Raw genomic sequence first — 15,119 nt, forward strand, 5'->3', positions numbered from 1 at the left:
AAATCTGCTGAAATAGCTATTGATCAACTAAGGGAAGCGTAGATAAGAAACTAGAAGAAAGTTCCAACCACAGGACTAGAAACAGACCAACGGCAGAGCATGCTCAGACAGAGGAGGGGCTGGATATTGGCATCAGGACAAGTGTTGGGTGGTGGTGGGTCTTTCAGCAAGGAAGGAGGGACACAGGAGGCCTGATGTGGGACAGGCCTGATCACAGTAGAAGGAAAGGTTGGTTCCCCGGCTGTGTCTGCAACTACGCTCATACACTCTGACAGTTTCCTAAATCTCTCTCCGCCTGCGGGTGTTCTTCAGCACCATAGTGTCTTCAGTGTGTTCTGGCTTAGGCCAAAATGCCACCCCAGGAGCACCCTTCTACTGAGGGATGGGAGTGAGTGGATAAGTGTCCCATGCAGTAGGTAGCTTCCAAGACAGCCCTTGGAAGCGAGCCACCTTGGAAGTAGATCCTCCAGGCCCAGTCAAACCTTCAGATGATTCCAGCCTCGTGAGAGACCCTGAGCCAGAACACTGAGCCAGAACCACTCACTCCACTCCTGAATTCCTGACCCTCAAAAACGGTGTGATATAATAAATGTTTACTATTTTAGCTGCTAGGTTTCAGAGTAATTTGATATGCAGCAATAGCTAACTAAAAGTCTCATATACTGGGGCGGACAGGTGGCTGTTGATTAGAGTGCAAGCTCTGGGCAACAGGACTGCCGGTTTGATTCCCACATGGGCCAGTGAGCTGCACCCTCCGTAACTAGAATGAAGTCAATGAGCTGGCGCTGAGCTCCCAGGTGGCCAGATGGCTCAGTTGGTTGGAGAGCAGGCTCTCAACCACAAAGTTGTTGGTTCGACCCCCACAAGGGGTGGTGGGCTGCGCCCCCTGCAACTAAGATTGAACAGGGCACCTTGAGCTGAGCTGCAGATGAGCTCCCAGATGGCTCAGTTGGTTGGAGTGGGGGCTCTCAACGACAAGGTTGCCGGTTCAACTCCCACAAGGGATGGTGGGCTGCGCCACCTGCAACTAAAAACGGCAACTGTACCTGGAGCTGAGCTGCGCCCTCCACAACTAAGACTGAAAGGGCAACAACTTGACTTGGATGGAGCTGATGAGTCCTGGGAAAAACACCTGTTTTCCCAGTGTTCCCCAGTAAAAAGAAGTCCTGGAAATACACACTGTACCCCCAATAAAGTCCTGTTCCCCTTCCCCAATAAAATCTTTAACAAATTTTTTTTAAAAATAAAAGTCTCATATACCCCTGGGAGGGATGCAAAATGGTGCACTTCTGAGTATATACCCAAGAGAAATGAAACTGTATGTTCACGCAAAAACTTGTACACAAATGTTTATAGCAGCATTATGCATGATAGCCAAAAGGTAGAAATGACTCAAATGTCCATCAAAGGACAAATGAAGAAAGAAAATGCGATCTATACATACAATGGAATATTATTTGGCCATAAAAATAAATGAAGTACAGATACCTGCTACAGCTTGAAAAGTGAAAGAAGTCAGTCACGTGGTAGTATATGATTCCATTCATATGAAATATTCAGGATAGGCCAATCTAGAGACAGAAAACATGTATGCATTGTTCTATACCATTTTATACAGGGGACTTGAGCATCCGAGGATTTTCGTATCCTCAGTAGTTTCTGGAACCAATTCCCAGTAGATACCAAAAGACAAATGTAGTTAAGTTTTGGGGGAGTCAAAAATTATACATGGATTTTCAACTGCATGGGGGATCAGCATCCCTGACCCCTGCGTTGTTCACGGGTCATCTGTAAAGTTGTGGTTGCTTAGATTGAGGTGGGTGGTAGTAGATAGGAGTGATAGCTAAAGGGTATGGGATTTCTTTTTGAGGTAAAGAAAATCTTCTAAAATTGGCTATGGTGATGTTGCACATATCTATGAATATATAAAACCACTGAGTTGTACTCTCTTAATGGGTGAGTTGTATGGTATGAGAATTCTATCTTAATAAAACTGTTTTTAAAAACAGGTAACTAATACACCAGAGCTTCCTGGCCCCTTGGTGGCAATTCTGAGGCATGTTCCCACACAGTCTCTCAGAAGGTCCCAGTAGGACTGAACCCATTTCCCAAGGCTATAACTTGCCCATTAATACGTACTTAATTTTCTTTCCTCTCCTCTTTCTCTCACTTTTCTACCCCACGCTTTCTGGGATCACATCTCAAATAAACTACTTCACCCAATTCTTGTCTCAAAATTTGCTTTTGAAGGAAGCCAAATTAAAGCAATCATATTCTTTGGGTTGGGGGTCAAGAGCCCCTGGCATGAGGCCGAGTCGGAGCCCCATCCACAAGGAACCCCCCTGGGGAGACTGTGCCCATTGGCCAACTGTCCAGGGTGAAAGCTTGAACCAAACAAAGTGAAGCATGCCACAGAGCTGGTATCAGTCCACCCAGCATGCCTGGCGGTTTGCACACACGCACTTTAGGACTCAGAACTGAGATGGGGACCGTTGAACAACACAGGCTTGTCACTGACCTTTACCCCAGAGTCAGGCTGTGTGGGACGTGTTCATTTCCCTTTGGCTTATTTTGCCTGTCCCTGCGGTTGAGTTTCATCTAACCACACAAACCACCAAGACAAGGAAGCAGGAGGTTATGGATGGCAGAGTTCAGCAGACTCTGTGAGAAGGGTCAGACCCTTTGACTGTGAACTTGAAGTATTTGGTTAAGAGAAGATAAAGATTACACAGGAAAGACTTGCAATTTAGTGAACCAGGAAAACCCCTTGAGAACCCTCAGGGAAGGGGAACAGCTCAGAGAGGCATCTCCTGGCCAGGGAAGCCCAGCTCGCTTTGGCCATGAACCTCACCGACTGGGCTATAGGTTGAGAGTCAGAGGGGAGAGGTTTGGGCTTGACCTGGCTTCTCACACCAGCCTCCAGGCCCTGATTGGGAAATGGATGCCCAGAACTTTATTCTTTCACAATTGCAGGCCTAGCTCAGCCTCAGTCAAATGCCTTCATCTTCAAGCAAAGGATAGTTGGTGGAGGTTAACGCCCCCAACACTCACACGTAGGGTTGCCTGGAAAAACAAAAGAGCCCAGGTTGGCTCAAATATTTCATGAATTGGTCCTAGAATAAGAACTTTTATTTTATTTTTTTATATATTTTACTGTGATGGTTAGTTTTATGTGTCAACTTGGCTATGCTATAATACCCAGTTACTTATTTAAACATTAATCTAAATGTCGCCATGAAGATATTTTACACATGTGTTTAACATCTACAAGGAATTGACTTTATTACCTTCATGATGTGGGTGGGCCTCATCCAATCAGTTGAAAACTTCAAGAGCAGAACCTGAATTCTTTCCAGAGCAGAACTTCTGCCTCAAGGTGGCAGCGTGAACTCCTACCTGAGTTTCCAGCCTGCCAGCCTGCCCTATAGATTTCAGACTTGCCAGCCCCCACAATCACATAAGCCAATTCCTTAGCATAAAAAATAGAGAGAGAGCTCCTATTGGTTCTGTTTTTCTGGAGAGCCCTGACTGATGCCTCTACCCTCAGTAGAAGGCAGGCCTGAGAGGTGCTGAGTGGTAGCATATCAAAGGCATAGAGTCTACCATTTGGAGGCATCAGCATCCCTCCTGGGGGAGACAGCCGCCAAGGTCACAGAGAAGCATGTGGGAGGCTTGCTGAAACTTGCCATAGTGTGCTGCACTCATAAAATACATCCTGCTGTTGGTTTAACCAAAATGGCCACAGAACCTAAAATAACCCCTGTAAAGCTATCCCAAGGCAATGATACAAACAGAAAACTGCAGAAACAACTCAAAGGACTCACGAAGTGCAGTTCCCACAGCCAGCTCCCACATAAATCAGATCAGTCATGCCACTGTCCTGCTGAAAATCCTCCCAAGGCACTTGGAATTTAACTCAGCCAGCAGCCCAGCCTTGCCCACTTCCCTGAGCTCCACCAGACGACTCTGCCACCTCGGGGTCTTTGCACATGCTGTTTGGTTTGCTGGGACTCGCTTTCTCTGGCTCTTTGCTTGGTACCTTCTCGTCCTTAAGGACTCTGAGATAGTCCCCTGACCACACACTCTGACATGCTCCCATCCCCCAAAGCCTTCTACCAAATCTTGTATTTATGTCGTTCATGGAACTTATCATAGTCTAAAATTGTCTTATTTGTTTGATTTCTTGTTTATTGTTGGCCTCCCCTCTCTGGTCTGGAAGTTCCAGAAGAATTGAGAAATCAAATAGAGATCAAGATTTAGAGGACATGTGTGAGGCGAAAGCCAGGTGGGGAGGACTATGGAAGATCACGGGATCATAAGTCGGGCTCCACAGGAACGGGTCCCGTAGAACAGAATGAAACGAATGAGGACACAGAGGGATGGGCACTGTTAACAAGTAGGGTGACACGACCTGAACAAATGGCTGAAATCTAGATTGGGCAAAGTCTAGACCATCACCCTCAGGCTCTGTCACCCTGGTTTTGCCCTCCTCTGTGATTCTCCCTACTCCAACCCCCCACCCCACAGTGACCCAGCTCCAAACCCAGTACCTGCATGGCTTCACTGGGCCCTCGGTCGCCATCTTGGCAGGTCCTAGATTTCCCATCAGGCAGGGCCTTCATTGTCTCCAGGGAACACACACCCATCAGGGGTCCCCAGCAGACATCCAAGCCCCCATGCAGCAGGAGCTCAGGAGCCTAAGAGACCACCTGGCTTCAGCACAGGGAGCAAAGAGGTCACCTAGCCTGCTGTATTTCCAAGATGCTCCACTGGGGGCGCAAGTGGCTTGCCGGACACTTCCTCGAAGAGACAGGCATTGGGGGCTTTCCACCTGACCCTGACCGGGTGCTCCTTCCTCCCCGTGACCCGGGACCTTTTCCCTAAATCTTCAAACCCCAGAATTTTCTCCTTCCAGTGTAGAAACCCCTCTGACTTGAGGCCTTCCCCTCTCTCACCTTCCTCCTCCTTCTGACCCCAGATTCTCCAACACTCACACTGCTCCCCAGCTGTGGACCAGGGACCCCCCCCCATTCACCGTAACCAAGGGGACGCATACCCTCTCACTGGTCACCCTGTAGTTGTCCTGCACCTGGCGATTGTGGCAGTAGAAGGGGGTCCCCTGAAGCTGGGAGGACAGGGGTAGTGTCTCCATGGGCTCTCACCTGTGTCCGGCAGGTAGTCACTGAAGCAGGCAGGAGAGGGGGCAAGGCACAGGTACATTCTGGCCTCACAGGAGGAGGGCGTGAAGCCCTCTAGTGGAGGAGCCCGGTTGTCAGTCTAGAGTGTCCATCAGAGTCACCTAATTGCTGATCGCAAACCCCCGAGATTCCGAGCCAGCAGGGCTGAGGCGAGGGAGGAGAACGTGCATCTCTAACAAGTCCCCAGGTGAGGCGAAAGCTGCCCGTGAGGACCACTGGTGCAGAAGTTCGGCTCCCACGTTTCGGGCGTCGGGTAACCTGGGTTCCAATGGCAAATCTGCCCCCTGCTGGCAAGTGGCCTCTTAGACCAAAGAAATAGCTTCTTCAGCCTAAATTTCTTCTGTTAGAGAGATAAATGATATATTTACCTGAGGTTGTTGTAAGGATTAAGTTGAGACAATTTCGGTAAATTATTTAGCACAGTTCCTGGCACATAGTAAGACTGGGAAAAGTTTTTTTTCCAATTGGTTGAGGTGTGGGAATTTGGCTGGAAGGAAGCTGCTGTTTGGGGGCGTGGGGGGAGGGTGGTGGTGGTGTTGTTTTTTGTATAAGCCTTAAAGAATTATTTGACTTTTAAAAATATGTACCTATGCAACCTTGGTTAAAATTAAAATGTAGTTTTAAAAATTACTTAAGATTTAATATCATTGAAAAAGAGAAATCAAAAGCACTTTAATAGTGTAAACATGGAAGCATCCGTAGCCAATTGTATTACTCCTCCCAATTCATTCTCTCTTCCTGAAAGGGGATTATACAACCCCACCCACTGCTGTGCAACTTGCAGTGCCTCCTAGGGAAGAACTATTTGCCTAGCCCCACTAACTTTGGCCTTGACTCCGTGACTGCCTGTGCCAGTGGCATGTATGCAGACGTGATCTGTGGCACATCCAGCAGAAACTTGAAGAGATATTGCTATTTCCACCTGCTCACTTGCTCTTGACTTCTGCCACAAACTGATGTGTCTCCGGCTGTTCCTTCAACTTGTATTCTAGAATGAAGAATTATAGCCACAGCTGACCCACAGTCAAAAGGAGCCAAGCCACAACCAAACTGTGAAGGAAGTGTAAGACGGGCAAGAAATAAGCCTTTATGGTTGTGAGCTACTGAGATGTTGGGATATGTTGCTACTGCAACTATACCTAGTGAAAAGGGCGGCCTATAACAGACAACTGGCCAAATAAAATATGGTGTATCTACATGATAGGAATGCAGCTACCAAATCAAAGTTATATTTTAAATTATATTAAATTTAAATGTATACAGCTATTAAAATCATATTTAAGGAGATAGGAAATTGCTCAAAATATCATTTTTAATAAGTGAACAAAGGCAAAGTTTAAAACTGGAAGTACAGTGGGACCCCAGTTTTGCAAATAAAAATATATCTTGTACATTTTGGTGGAGGTAAGTTGGGTGGTAACTTTACCTAGAAAAAAAAGAATTGGAGAAAAAAAAAGACAACAAAATGTTAACAGTGCTTATCTCAAGGTGGAAGCATTAGGGAAGGTGGTTATTCTCCTTTATTCTCATCTATACTTTCCAACTTGTCTACTATAATAACTAGAAAAATAGTTAGACTGTGCACGTATGTTTAAAAGAATCAACTGCTGATGGTAGTGTGGAGGGCAGGGAGCCCTGGGAAGGCGGCAGGGAGCCTGGGAAGGCAGCAGGGTCCAGGGTCCCAGTAGGTCCTGGTGGGGCACAGAGGCAGGAGTGGGGGGGCCTTGCCTGGTCTCCTTATACCCAGGCACACGCCTAAACCTAGCAGCTGTTATGGTCCTGTGAGAATATGTGTGACTTAAAAAAAAAAAGATTAATTGGCTCCAAATATGAAAATAAAAATGTGATTCCTGGATTAATAAATGTAAATAATAAAAGTTAATAATTGTTTAAATGTCTAAAAATCGTAACTTCATGTCAAAAAGTCAAATTCAGTGACTGCTGAATAAGTACAAGTTGCCATTTGGGGTGATGAAAAAGTTCTGGAACTAAATAGTGGCGGTGTTCATACTACATTGTGAATGCACTTAATGCCACTGAATTGTACACTTGAAAATGGTTAAAATGGTAAGTTTCATGTTATGTGTATTTGACCTTCAAAAAAAAAAAACCCAACTTCAATGCAAGTCAACTCTTACATAATTATAGGAAACTCAAATGTGATGAGGGATTTGGGTGACTGTCAGTGTATTTAATATGATGTAAATGGGACCCCAAAATAAAATTGCCCCAGAAGAGGCAGTGGTGTCTAATGCTCTGTGTTCTCCTGTCACTGGGCACCTTGTAGAGTAACAGTGAATGTGTAGTTTTCGGAGTGAGGGTGGGGTTGAAGTGTGAAGCACCGAACCTCCTTTTCACCCTGTCGAGTGGGATCTGGGTCTAAGCCCCAGACCCTGAGAGGGCTCAGCTGCCTGCATAGCCAGGAGCTTGAAGCAAGCCTGGCTCCCTCCTGCAGTGCCACAGAATCAGCACTGAGGGGCAGCAGAGAGCCAGGTCCGGCTGGGAGGGCACCTGAAAGTTGTCCCCACAGCCACTGCTCCCCCCTCCCCCATTCCCCCACCTCTGACTATCCCTACCATCAAGACAGTCGCTTCAGCTTGATTTTCAGAAGATGGTGTCATTTCTCAAAAGGAAATTGCTTTGCAAGTAAAACTTAAGTGTTTCACCAGCTCCTTCCGGTGGAATATTTGAGAATATACAAGTCAGGTCAGTTTTTACATGTTTAACACATTCTGTCATTTAAAACATGTTTTCAATTTCTCTGTAGCCAGTCTATGGCTAATTTCAGGGACTGACCTAATAAAGATCACATCCTATTTTTGTGGGGTATCAGTTTAAGATTTTTTTCATCTGATATATGCATCAGGCTGATGTCTTTAAGAGGATAGAAAATTTTAACAGCAAGACTGGTGGCAAAGACTGCTTCTCCGTTGAACTGAGGATAACTCTGGTACAGACAGGAGCACCTCGAGAAAACTATTCCATATAAAGCAGTGATAGTCACAGGTTTCTTCTGTGATGCTTTAACTACTATTTCACAAAACATCTCAAAAGTTGAGTAGTTTAACATATTATTATTATTATTGTTATTATTATTATTATTAATTTGAGCTGGGTTCAGCTGGGTGCTTCTTCCGATAGTAAACGAGGCTGCAGTCAGCAGGTAGATGGCCTGGGGGCTGGATGGCCCAGGTCTCAGATGGCCCCACTCACATACAGTATCTGCTTTTTGGCTGGGGCGATGAGGGTAATTGGGTCACATTAATCTCATTATTCAGCAAGCCAGACTTTTTCACTTGGCAGCTGGGTTCCAAAAGGAGCAAGAGAAGCCAAGTCCCAGTACACAAATACTTTTTAAACTTCTGCTGGTGTCATATTTCCTACTATCCCCTTGACCAAAACAAGTCATATAGCAGAGCCCTAATTCAGAGGGTAGAGAAAATAGAATCCATCTTTAACAGGAGGAGATTTAAAAAATATCTACCACACGCTCTTTCTCCTCTCTTGCCACTACCAAGGACATCGTTATACAGGCAGGGATGCATGGCGGTCCCCACCCCCTACCCGATACCTCTGTGATCAAGTGCAAGGCAATTAAATCTTCATTTCCCCAGGTGTGTCTAGGGGAAAACCAATCCCATGAAGTAAAGTGTTATGGACTGAACTGTGTCCCCCAAATTCATATGTTGGAGGCCCCCCCAATGTGACTGTACTTAGAGATAAGGCCTTTAAGGAGGTAATTAAGCTAAATGAGGTCATAATCCTAGGCCCCTCATCCAATAGGACCCATATCCTTATGAAAAGAGGAAGAGACACCAGAGTGTGCGATGTCCCCCTCATGTATGCACACAGAAGAAGACATGTGAGGACACTGCCAGAAGGCGGCTGTCTGCAAGCCAAGAAGAGAAGTCTCACTAGAAATCAACCCTGCTGCCACCTTGATCTGGGACTTCAAGCTTCCAGAACTGTAGAAAATAAATGTCCGTTGTTTAAGCCCCTCAGTCTGTGGTATTGTGTTATGGCAGCCCGAGATAACTAAAAGGGTTCCTTAGTTAAATAAGTGTGGAAAATGCATGTTCAGTAGTGATCCTCCCCCCTTGGAAATTCATAAAGCTCTATAGACTATTAAAGGCTCTGAGCAGTTCAGCAAAGAAACCTAGTGTAACACAGTGTTTCCCAATTATTTGAGCATAAGATCCTATTCCCCTATGATCACTATGGTAAGCTGTACTGGTTTCTAGGCCTGTTGTAACAATCACAAAACTTGATGGCCCTATTCTCTCATAGTTGTGGAGACCAGACATCAGAAATTAAGGTGTTGGCAAGATCAATTCCTTCTGGAGCTCTGAGGAAGAACACTCTAGGCCTCTTTCCTGGCTTCTGGTGCTTGGCAGCAGCTCTTGATATTCCTTGGCTTGTAGATGCATCTTCACTCCCACCTCTGCCTCCGTCTTCACATGGTATCCCTTCTGTGTCTCCTTCCCCTTTCTCTCAAAAGAACCCTGTCGTAGGATTTAGGGCCCGCCCTAAATCCAGAATGATCTCATCTGGAAATCCTTAACATAATTACATCTGCAAAGTCCCTTATTCCAAAAACGTGACATTCTAAGGTTACCTGTGGGGCCAGCCCGGTGGCTCAGGTGGTTGGAGCGCTGTGCTCCAAATGGAGGAGGTTGCGGGTTCGATTCCCACAAGGGCCAGTGAGCTGCGCCCTCTACAGCTAAGATTATGAATAACAGCTCTCCCTGGAGCTGAGCTGCCATGAGCAGCAGTAGGTTGGCATGACTGCAGCGGGCTGCTGTACTGCCGAGGGCTACTGAGCAGCCAGCAGCTGGTGGCCAGCGTGAGCAGCCATGGGCTGCTGTGAGTGGCCAACCGACTGCCTCAGCCAGGGTGAGCGCAAGGCTCATAATACCAGCATGGGCCAGGGAGCTGTGACCTATACAACTAGACTGAGAAACAATGGCTTGAACCAGAGTGGGGGGCTTGAACCGGAGGGAGTTGGGGGGGAGGCGGAAGAAGGGAAAAATAAAAAGGTTACAGGTAGACATGTCTTTTGGGGACCACAAATGAATCCACTACAGAAGCCGAAGGACACCCAAGATGTCTGGCTGAGTGTGGACACAGAGCAGGAGTAAGTGGGACCCCGCTAGGTGTCTGCAAGCTGAGGGTCCATCCCCTCCAGGGGATAGGCAGAAGAGCACTGTCTCTCTCCCTTGACAGTGCTGGATCCCCAAATCCTCATTTCTGAGAGTCCTTGCTGACCATCCCCCACAAACACATTCCTGTTTGGGGCAGATCAAGACTTACTGTTCTCTTTACAAACCCTGATTGGATTTTCTGACCCTGTTCTTTCTGCTTTTTCCTGGAAGACAGGGCCTGTCTTTTTGGAAAGCATTGCAAAAATTGATGTTCATCCATTGTAGCAATGTGGCAGGCGGGCTCTTACAGGGCTGTGCTTCTAGAGCCTTCCTTCCCAAACCCTCCCAACGCTCTGCTTCCTGCCTTTCTCCTGCCCACAACACTCCATCGCTCTCTCAGCCTCCAGGAGAAAGTGAGTCCTCCTCCTTCCAGGGACAGCCTTCCGGGATCAGCCAGGGTGTGTTCCCACTGTTTGGCACCTCTTGTTGCCCTGGTGTCTTCCACCTGGATTGCATCTCTGCCCACCCAACCCTCCACCTGTCCACAACTCTGTTTGCCTACAAGCTATGAGGCAGATGAGTTTCAGAGATCTGCAGGTCTCTGGAATGCAAATAACCAGAGATGGCTCAGATCTTAGAGGTGGGGCTCAGGGAGTCTGCAACGGCGTTTTTCTGGGTAAGGGCCCATATCTTTCATTGCTTCTCCACATTTTTCCTTCCTGACTTAAAGAGGCCAAAACCCACTAGTTCAGAGCTAAGGCTCAGTGAGTAACTCTACTTTACAGCAGTAAACTGGAGGTAGAAGAACCCCTCTTCCCACTCCTTCTGTTGAGGGGCCCCTGTTGGAGGAGAGAAGGGGCAGCTGTGAGTCCTCTTTCTGAGAGACACAGACCAGCCAAATGGATCCACCATCCACAGGATGCCCCAGGGATGGGACAAAGCTGCACCATGCAGAGTCACAGCGCTCCCCACCACCACCCAGTAGATAACTAGCAGATTGCTGGGACTGGGAGAGAGCTGGGGAAACTGAGGGCAAAACTCTGGGACCCCCACCCCGTGGTTTGGCTTCTGGCTGGCCCTGTAAGTCTTGCTAACATCCTAGACCTTGGGAACCTGCACACTTTTGGGAATGTGCATTTATGACAACAGATTGATGACTTATCTCTCATACTGGATGATGAATTTTTTGCAAGCAGACACCTACCTTTAATTTCTTTGGGATCCGATTTGAGGGCCTAATCCTATGCTCAAGAGCATTGTATTAGTCTGCTAGGGCTGCCATAACAAAGTACCACTGACTGGGGCTCTTAAGCAACAGAAATATTTTCTCACAATTCCGGAGGCAGAAGTCAGAAATCGAGGTGTTGGCATGGTTCGTTCCTTCTGAGGGCTGTGACGGAAGGAGCTGTTCCCCGCCTCTCTCCTTGTTTTATAGATGGCCGTCTTAACTTATGTGTGTCTGTGTCCAAACTGCCTCATCTTAAAAGGACACCAGTCACATTGGATTAGGGCCCATACTAATGATGTCATTCTAACTAAATTACCTTTTTAAAGGCTCCATCTCCAAATACAGTCACATTCTGAGATACTGGGGGTTAGGACTTCAACATATGAATTTGAGGGGACACAGTTCAGACACCCAGGAGTAATAGCAGAAGGATAGATGGAGGGACACCCAGGCAGAGGGATCATGATTTCACTTCCGGCCTCTCAAAGCTGGTCTGCACCGGAGACTCCCTCAGAGGCCCCTCAGGCCACTGCATAACCACCAACCAGGTCTCTGAGGGGCCTGGGGTGGCCCACCCCTCTTCCCTGTGTCCTCAGGCATCCCTCATTGGCCTTGAGTCCTTTCACAGCAGCTGGCAGGCCAAACCTAAGGGTGGGGAGAGGCCAGGGTGGACCCTGGAGATGGGGGTTGTCCTAAGGGCTGTGGCAGTCTGAGGGGGTGTGTATGTGATGTGGGGCGGGCTGAAGTACCCCTTTGTTTTGCAGATGGAGATAGGAGAGACGCCTCTCAATTCAATTGCCCTCCCACTGTGGAGTGGGTGTTTGGGTGGCCCCAGGAATTCTATTTGCATGCAGGGCCCTGGGATGTCAGGAAGAAGGAATTTATTTAACTTGCAAATTTGTTCTAATACTTAAAGTAACATTTATTCATCGTTGAAAGGGCAAATGAACAGAAGCTTGAAAGAAAATACTTGCCCACGACTCGCCATAACTAGAAGTTTCTGACACTGGCTACTCATTTGTTACTTAATGGTACTGAGTGCTTTTAATTATTAGGATCTTCTCTTTTTTCTTTTCTCCCCTTCTTCCGCCTCCCTCACCCCACTCTGGTTTAAGCCGATGCTCGTATTATGAGCCTTGCGCTCCCCCCGGCTGAGGCAGTCAGTTGCCAGTCATCTGTGTGCTGCTCACAGCAGCTCTCCACAGCTGCTGGCAGCTCATGCTGGCTGCAGGCCACTGTTGGCGGCACAAGGGAGCTCCCGGCAGCCCAGCTCCATGGAGAGCTGTTGTTCACAATCTTAACTGTAGAGGGCGCAGCTCACTGGCCAGTGTGAGAATCGAACCAGCGCCCTCCGCGTTAGGAGTGTGGCACTCCAACCACCTGAGCCGCCGGGACACCCCAGGGTCTTCTCTTAATACAAGTAATAAGTGTTACTGTAGAAAAATTACGAAATTCAGTTTGCCAAAAGATAATTTAAAGTCATAATCCCTCTACCTAAAGAATTTTTTTTAATCTTGTATTTCTTTTACTACTAATGCATATGAACATTTTCCCATGTTTATTATTTAGATTTCTTTGGCAAATGGTCTGTTCTCATCTTTTGCATATTGTGTTATTGGTTATCTCATGGTGTCTGATCAATCTGTTTTGGATCTTTATATACTATATAGATATTAACCCTTAGTGGTATTTGTAGCAAATTCTTTTTTCCCCAGTTTGTGGTTTGCTCTTAAATACTGCCGACGAAAAAACATCCAACCTAAGAGAAAGCTTATAAATGAGTTCATTTGAGCCAAACTTACGGCAATTTCCAGGAAGCAAAATCTCAACGGATTGAGAAAATGCTCCACAAAATGGCAGTTTGCAGCTTATTTCATATGTAAATCAAAGAAGGAGGGTTATATGAAATCCATTGGTGGTAGAATAAGGGGATGGGAGAAACCAAAGGGGGGAAATCTCTGGGATTGGATAAAAGTAAATTGGAGACACAGGTACTTATTTTACACAGGTGGGTGCAGGATAGTTACTAATAGTTTGCTTTTTACTTCACATAGAGATGGTAATCAGGGGACAAGAATAATAATGAGGGATTCTGTAGTTTCCTGCTCTGGTCTGGAAAAAGGGATTACTGACATTCCATGGGCATGTTATCCTAGATGCAAAAAGATAATAGACAGTCTTACTTAAGGTAAAGATTGACCTCTGTCAAGGAAGCTACAGGCCAAGGATGTGACTTCCCCCCATGGCCCACCTTAGTTAGGAATTTTTATGTTCACATCACCCTGTGTGGTTATTTTCAGTCTCCTGAGCTTGTCAGGTTTAACCTATGTCCCCTTTTCCATCCACAATATTTTAGAGTGTTTTTTTGACCTCTGTCTATTTTTCCCCTTCTGAATTTCTTTACTGGCTTTTATGTTTAGAAAGTACTTCTTAAAGAAATCAGGTATTTTCTTTTAGTTTGCTTTTGATCTCTCTCTCTCTCTCTCTCTCTCTCTCTCTCTCTCTCTGCATTTACCATTTTAAAGTCTGAAATTGAAAGTGAGGAACTAACCCAGTGTCTTTCCAAATACTTAAACAACTGTCCCAACACCATTTTGTAACTCAGCTCTCCACTGTCCCTGTCTCTGTGTCCCCAAGGGCAGTCTCTGTTAAGACAGGGGGATTGTAATGATGGCACTAAATCGTCTATTTTGAGATTTGGATCTCTGGTATAATTTGATTTAACAAGTGTTACTTAGCTTGGGACTTTTTGAAAGCTTTCTTTTCTTTCTTTGCCTCTTAATGATTCCTGCTTCTTATACTTTTACTGTGCAGACCAGTTTCAATGTTTCTGTTTACTTCAGCCTATGCTGGCCCTGTGACTTGGGAGAGATTTTGCTTCTGTGTGGGATCCACTCCTGGCTCCAACTTAAATCTACATAACATATGCAAACGTTGTGATAACCAGCTTAACTTCACTTTCCCCCACCCCAATGTCCAAAGCCAAACTCAATACAAAACTCCACTACAGGCTGAAGCAACTTACATAGTGGTTACAAAATTATAAAATCTGAAAACTGTGGATGGAAAAGGGGCTACACATTAAACCTGACAAGCTCAGGAGACTGAAAATAACCACACAGGATGGCGTGAACATAAAAATTGCTAATTTGGGGCCGGCCCGGTGGCTCAGGCGGTTAGAGCTCCAAGCTCCTAACTCCGAAGGCTGCCGGTTCGATTCCCACATGGGCCAGTGGGCTCTCAACCACAAGGTTGCCAGTTCAATTCCTCGACTCCCGCAAGGGATGGTGGGCAGCGCCCCCTGCAACTAAAATTGAACACGGCACCTTGAGCTGAGCTGCCGCTGAGCTCCCATATGGCTCAGTTGGTTGGAGCGCATCCTCTCAACCACAAGGTTGCCGGTTCGACTCCCGCAAGGGATGGTGGGCTGTGCCCACTGCAACTAGCAACGGCAACTGGACCTGGAGCTGAGCTGCGCCCTCCACAACTAAGACTGAAAGAACAACAACTTGAAGTTGAACAGCATCCTCCACAACTGAGATTGAAAGGACA

The sequence above is a fragment of the Rhinolophus sinicus genome, chromosome 17 (genome assembly GCF_057876585.1).
Source record: "Rhinolophus sinicus isolate RSI-liver-muscle chromosome 17, RSI-T2T, whole genome shotgun sequence".
Classification (NCBI taxonomy): domain Eukaryota; kingdom Metazoa; phylum Chordata; class Mammalia; order Chiroptera; family Rhinolophidae; genus Rhinolophus; species Rhinolophus sinicus.